The following is a 6,000-nucleotide window of genomic DNA, read 5'->3' as shown; positions in this document are numbered from 1 at the left end:
TAAGGAAGTTGAATCTCTTGTCAAGAGGAAGAAGTTAGGATGAGATGTGAAGGCTCAGATAGGGTGATTGAGAGTTACAAGGTAGCCAGGAAAGACCTAAAGAGGGAGCTAAGAACTGCCAGGAGGGGACATGAGAAGTTGTTGGCAGATAGGATCAGGGAAAACCCTAAGGCTTTCCTCAGGTATATAAGGGATAAAAGAATGACGAGAGTAAGATTATGGCCAATTAAGGGCTGTAGTGAAAATTATGCATGGAGTCAGAGGGGATAAGAAAAGCGCTAAATGAGTACTTTTTGTCAATACTCACACTGGAAAAGACAATGTTGTCGAGGAGAATACTGAGAAACAGGCTACTAGACTGGATGGGATTGAGGTTCACAAGGAGATGTTAGAAATTCTGGGAAGTGTGAAAATAGATAAATCCCCGGGCTGGATGTGATTTATCCTCGGATTCTTTGGGAAGCCAGGGAGGAGATTGCCGAGCCTTTGGCTTTGATCTTTATGTTGTCATTGCCGACAGGAATAGGACCAGAAGACTGGAGGATAGCAAATGTTTTCCCATTTTTATGAAGGTAAGTAGAGACAACCCTGATAATTATAGGCCAGTGAGCCTTACTTTTGTTGTGGGTAAAGTGTGGGAAAGGATTATAAAAGATAGGATTTATAATCATCGAGAAAGGAATAAGTTGATTAGGGATAGTCAACATGGTTTCATGAAGTGTAGGCTGTGCCTCACAAAACTTATTGAGTTCTTTGAAAAGGTGACAAACCAGATGGATGAGAGTAAAGTCATTGATGTGGTGTATATGGATTTTGATAAGGTTCCTCATGGGAGGCTACTGCACAAAATACAGAGGCATGGGATTGAGGGTGATTTAGCGGTTTGGATCAGAAATTGGCTAGCTGAAATTGGTGGTGGTTGATGGGAAATGTTCATCCTGGAGTTCAGATACCAGTGGTATACTGCAAGCATCTGTTTTGAGGCCAATGCTGTTTGTCATTTTAATAAACGATCTGGAAGAGGGTGTAGAATGATGGGCTAGTAAATTTGTGGATGACACTAAGGTTGGTAGAGTTGTGAATAGTGCTGAAGGATGTTGTAGGTTACAGATGGACATAGATAAGCTGCAGAGCTGGGCTGAGAGGTGGTAAATGGAGTTTAATGCAGAAAAGTTTGAAGTGATTCATGTTTTGAAAGAGTAACAGGAATGCAGAGTAATGGGCTAACGGTAAGATTCTTGGTTGTGTAGATGAGCAGAGAGAACTCAGTGTCCATGTACATAGATCCCTCAAAGTTGCCACCCAGGTTGATAGGCTGTTAAAAGGGCATATGGTTTGTTATTTTTTATTAGTAGAGGGATTGAGTTTTGGAAGCATGAGATCATGCTGCAGCTGTACAACACTTTGGTGCGGCCGCACTTGGATTATTGGGTACAGTTCTGGTCACCGCATTATAGGAAAGACATGGAAGCTTTGGAAAGGGCTCAGAAGAGATCTACGAGGATGTTGCCTGGTATAGAGGGAAAGTCTTACGAGGCAAGGTTGAGGGACTTGAGGCATTTTTTTTTGTTAGAAAGAAGGTGGAGAGGTGACTTAATTGATACATATCAGATAATCAGAGGGTTAGATTGGGTGGACAATGAGAGCCTTTTTCCGAGGATGGTGATGGATAGCATGAGGGGGCATAGCTTCACATTGAGAGGTGGTAGATATAGGACAGATGTCAGAGGTAGTTTCTAGTAGGGGACTCGTAGAGGCATGGAATGGCCTGCCTGCAACAGTTGTAGACTCGCATTTAAATGGTCATTTGATAAATATATGGATGATAATGGAATAGTGCAGATCAGATGGGCTTCAGATTGGTTTCACAGGATGATGCAACATTGAGTGCCGAAAGGTTTGTACTGCGCTGTAATGTTCTAAGTTCTATGTTAAAGCAAAATTTTTTACTGTACTGGGTATGTGACAATTATAAATTCAATCATGTCAGCTGGGACCATAATGCTTTGCACAGTATCCCAGATGTGCTCTTACCAATGCCCCGCATAATTGAAGAATAACCCACTCTTGAATTCAAATTCCCTCATGGCAAAGGATTTGTATCATTCTGTTAGATTTGTGGAAACCCGTTTTCCAAATGCTCTGTTAAAGTAAAAGTCTGTGCTTTCAACTGGTAGTTTTGAGGTGCCATACTCACATTCTGCCTTAAATTAAGGCACTGCTTTCTGGTGGGATATGGGCTCTGGGAGCCTCTAAAACGAAACCTAAGGATATGGAGATCTGAAATAAAACAAGTGTTGGAGAAACTCAGCGGGTGTGGCTGCACATGAAGAGAAGAGATACAGAGCTAATGTTTCAGTTCTAGGTTCAGTCTTCATCAGAACCATTGCAGCCAGGCCTCCTGACTTTTTCCGGCATTTTCTGCTTTGGTATTTGGGAGACTTCTGTTCCCTTTTCTAAGTGTGTGTGATGCGTAATGCAAGTGCAAAACAAAAAGTGGTGGCAACCAACAGAAGGTAGTATCACAACCGATACCTGGCCATGCCTGCAACCAAAATTGTTGAGTCACTGCATTGCCCTTCAATGCTTTATCACAGAGGGCTGTTGAAGCTGAAGCAATGAATACATTCAAGGCTGAGACAGACAGATCTCTAATCGTTAATCAAGGTTGTGGAGAAATGGGGACAAGAAAGTGGATTATCAGTTCAGTCTTGATGGGCAGAATGGCCTCATTTTGCTCCTACACAGTACAGTCCCTCAATAATAACCAGATGTAGTTGGTTGCTTATTCTCTGAGGGTCAATTGCCTGTGCCCTGGGGACAATCAACTCCACACTTATAGAGAGTCAAGCTTCCATGGTAAAATTCCTGAAGTAAACAGTGAAAGCCTTTATGGCAGGGCGGCTGTAACGTGAGGAGAGGGAGGATTACGGTTATTATTCTGTCTAGGGGAATTTTTTACTGTTAATCCTAATCCATCCCTTTCATGTCTTCAAGTAGATACTTGGGAGTCCATTACAGAAAGGTATGAAAGCCTCATCCTCCCTGCACCTCCTCCTCCACGCCAGCAGGCGGCGCGTTGAATCACCCATGAGGGACAGTCAAGTCAATAAATGCTGGATTGCTATTGGATGATTATAACAGCCCCTTAGCCGGTTACTGCCTTTCTATTGGTCTAAGGTTCTGTCAATTAGCACTACCCTGCCCGTGATTGAATAATACTGATGTCAGTCGAACAAAATCTGCCCGTCTATTGCGCGAAATCCCACCATCAAGCTGGAGATTGCCATGATGATTGGATAGTCACGCCATCAGTCATCATGATCTGCACAATGATTGGATAGCAGCCGAGATAGGCGGGGACACGGTCATGGTGGGCGCCGATTGGTCAGAAGTACTGTCAATCATCCGCTATGGGCGTGCACATCCGGTGTCATGTTTCCGGTCTGAAGAGGAGACGGCGGCAGCGGCCGGTGAGCGGGAGCTGTCGCGGGGGAAGCAATGGAGGCAGGGGGCATCGGGACTGGGAGGGACACGGCCGAGCGGGGACGGTGGCGGGTAGGGGAGCAAGTAGATGGGAACAGCCGCCTGGCGATGGGTGTGGGTCGGTGGCGCTGATGTGAGGGAGGCGGTGGCTGCCGCGGGAGGGTGGGGGAGGGGAGGCTGCAGCAGCGGGGTGGTGGGGGTCGGGAGGGGGAGGGTGTGAGGGACAGGGTCGCGAGAAGGAGGAGGGGTTCAGGGAGTAGGGGGCAGGGGGTGGGTGTGGGAAGGGTAGGCTGCAGGAGCGAGATGATGGGGGTCAGGAAGGAGGAAGAGGGGGAGGGGGTCGTGGGGGAGGAGGGGGAGGGGGTCGGGGGCAGGGTGGCGGTGAGGGGTGGGGAGGGTCAAGGAGAGCAAGGGATCTGGTGCGGGAGCACTCAGGGAGGAGGTGATGGAGAGCTCAAGGAGGGGCAATGGAAGAGTCAGGTATGGGGTGAGGTGGGGTTGAGGGTGAGGGGGGCTCAGGGAGTAGGTGAGGCAGGGGGGGATCAGGGAGGGGGTTCGTGGAGGAGAGAAATGGGTAGGTATAAAAGCGTGGCAATGAGGACAAGTTGAGGGTGTGGGATGAAGAGAAGGAGAGGCAAGGGAGTAGAATAGCAGATGTGGGTGAGGAAGAGGTGGGAGAGGAGGGCTTTGAAGTTGTGTTGAGGGTTAGGGTGAGAGGAGGGAAGCGGATTTCAGGAGGTGGGGATGAGGAGAAGTGGAGCAGAGAGGGTAGGAGGGGCTGTGTTTGTAGGATGAGGGCAATGGCTGAGGGAGTGAGGGGAAGGGTGGGGGGAATGTGGTGGGGTGCCGGACTGCACGCCCTTTGTAAACACCTTGGTACCTGCCCCAATATTTAGTTAAGTCCACTGGCATACTGCCCAAGTAATCATGTCCTGTATGTGGACGTCATGGTTGTGATCATGGGAGGTGTTACAGGAGAGCCTGATCTAACTTCAAAAGAAACAGCTTTAATGTTTATTTTTCATGGGACAGGATTTTCATTGACAAGGCCAGGACCAATACTTGTTGCCCATGTCTAACTCCTCTTGAACTGAGCAGCTTGTTAGGCCATTTCAGAGGGCATTTAAGGGACATCTGCATTGTTGTGGGTCTGGAGTCACTTGTAGTTTGATCAGGTAAGAATGACTTGTTGTCTTCGCTAGAAAACGTAATGAGCCAGATAAGCTTTCACAGCAATTGATAGTTTCCTTTGTTATTGTGAGAATAGATTTGAATATCAGAATTTTTAAGAAGGACTGTAAAGTTGAACACTTCTTTATTTTTCTGCCTTTGGGCTCTGCGGTTTATTTTTCTGCGTTTTAAGGTGGCACAGCACATTATTCACCATGATTGTCACCTGTATTTTGTTACAAAAATAAATATTAGAATTTGAATTCCAGCAACTGTCGTGGTGGGGTTTGAATCCATGTTCCTAGAGCCTGTGTTTCTGGATTCCTCATCCAGTGCACCCTTCAACACCACTTCCCCAAACATCAGTGAAACCCGTGGAAATATTATAAAATAATTACATTTTGAAAATTGTGCTGATGGAGTAAATATTGCTCTGTATGTAGCAAACATGAGTGGGCTGTGTACTTCCTGATTGTTTGATTGTATGGGTACAAATGTATGAATCACAATGTTACAGAGTAGATGTGCAGAATATACCTGCAATCTTGAACTTAGAAACCAACTATTCAGCCTGACCAGCCTCTTATTTATACTTTGTTTTAAATTTTGACATTAGTGTAAATTAGTGAATAGATTTTCTGTCTAGATGTTTGACTGCTGTGAAATAATTGCTGTTTCTATGCACTAACTATCTGTCAGAAAGTTAGTCTCATAGTTTGTTCCAACAGCCATGAGTAGTGAGGGAGGCCTGCTCTTGCCATCTTGCTTCATCTCCCTGCCATACTCTTCTCAAACCTGATCTTTGAGACCACCTGACTTAAACAGGTTTTTGGATAATAATCATCGCCTCATAACATCATCTTATGTGGCTAAGTGTGGAAATCTATCTAGCACGTGCAAATCTCTTGCAATGTTTTATTCCATGGAAGGTACTTTGTAAATTCAGGTTTGTGTTTTTAATGTTGATCGATTGGAGCCTGAGTTCTGGTCTCCGTTCTTGGAATGATACGTAGTTGGCTACGAGCCCTGCCCATCCTAGCTTCTGCATGAATGCTGTACCACTGACGTAAAACCCTCCCTCGTACTTTGATCAGCATATATGTCCCATGCAAATTTCTGTCTGTTCTCCCTTGTATATGCATCAAATATCTAGTAAAATGTCATTACTGTCTGCTTCAAGACTTTGATATGGCAAAAGTGCGTAATTCTCTGTCTAAAGATGTAGGAACAGAAGTTGGCCATTTGGCCCGTCGGCTCTGTCCTGCCATTGTGCAATCATGGCTGACCTGATAATCTAATTTCCTGCCTTTTTCCCATTCCCTTGATTCCTTTACGGATTAAAAA

General features: G+C 45.6%; 1 protein-coding gene across 5 annotated transcripts in view; it reads left to right on the top strand.

The window, feature by feature from the left end:
* The first annotated feature begins 3,450 nt into the window (after positions 1 to 3,450).
* LOC132831492 (myocardin-related transcription factor A-like) overlaps positions 3,451 to 6,000 on the top strand; it is a 207,245-nt gene continuing 204,695 nt past the window's right edge. For 2 of the 5 annotated variants that reach the window (XM_060849663.1, XM_060849661.1), the window contains exon 1: positions 3,451 to 3,473. The gene's annotated coding sequence lies outside the window, so the exon portion shown is untranslated. Of the gene's footprint in view, positions 3,474 to 4,548; positions 4,662 to 6,000 lie in introns of those variants that run through there. The other 3 variants (XM_060849667.1, XM_060849662.1, XM_060849664.1) reach the window with 3 other exon arrangements.

This window comes from Hemiscyllium ocellatum, chromosome 33 (genome assembly GCF_020745735.1).
Source record: "Hemiscyllium ocellatum isolate sHemOce1 chromosome 33, sHemOce1.pat.X.cur, whole genome shotgun sequence".
Classification (NCBI taxonomy): Eukaryota; Metazoa; Chordata; class Chondrichthyes; order Orectolobiformes; family Hemiscylliidae; genus Hemiscyllium; species Hemiscyllium ocellatum.
This window is presented reverse-complemented; position numbering and strand designations above follow the sequence as displayed.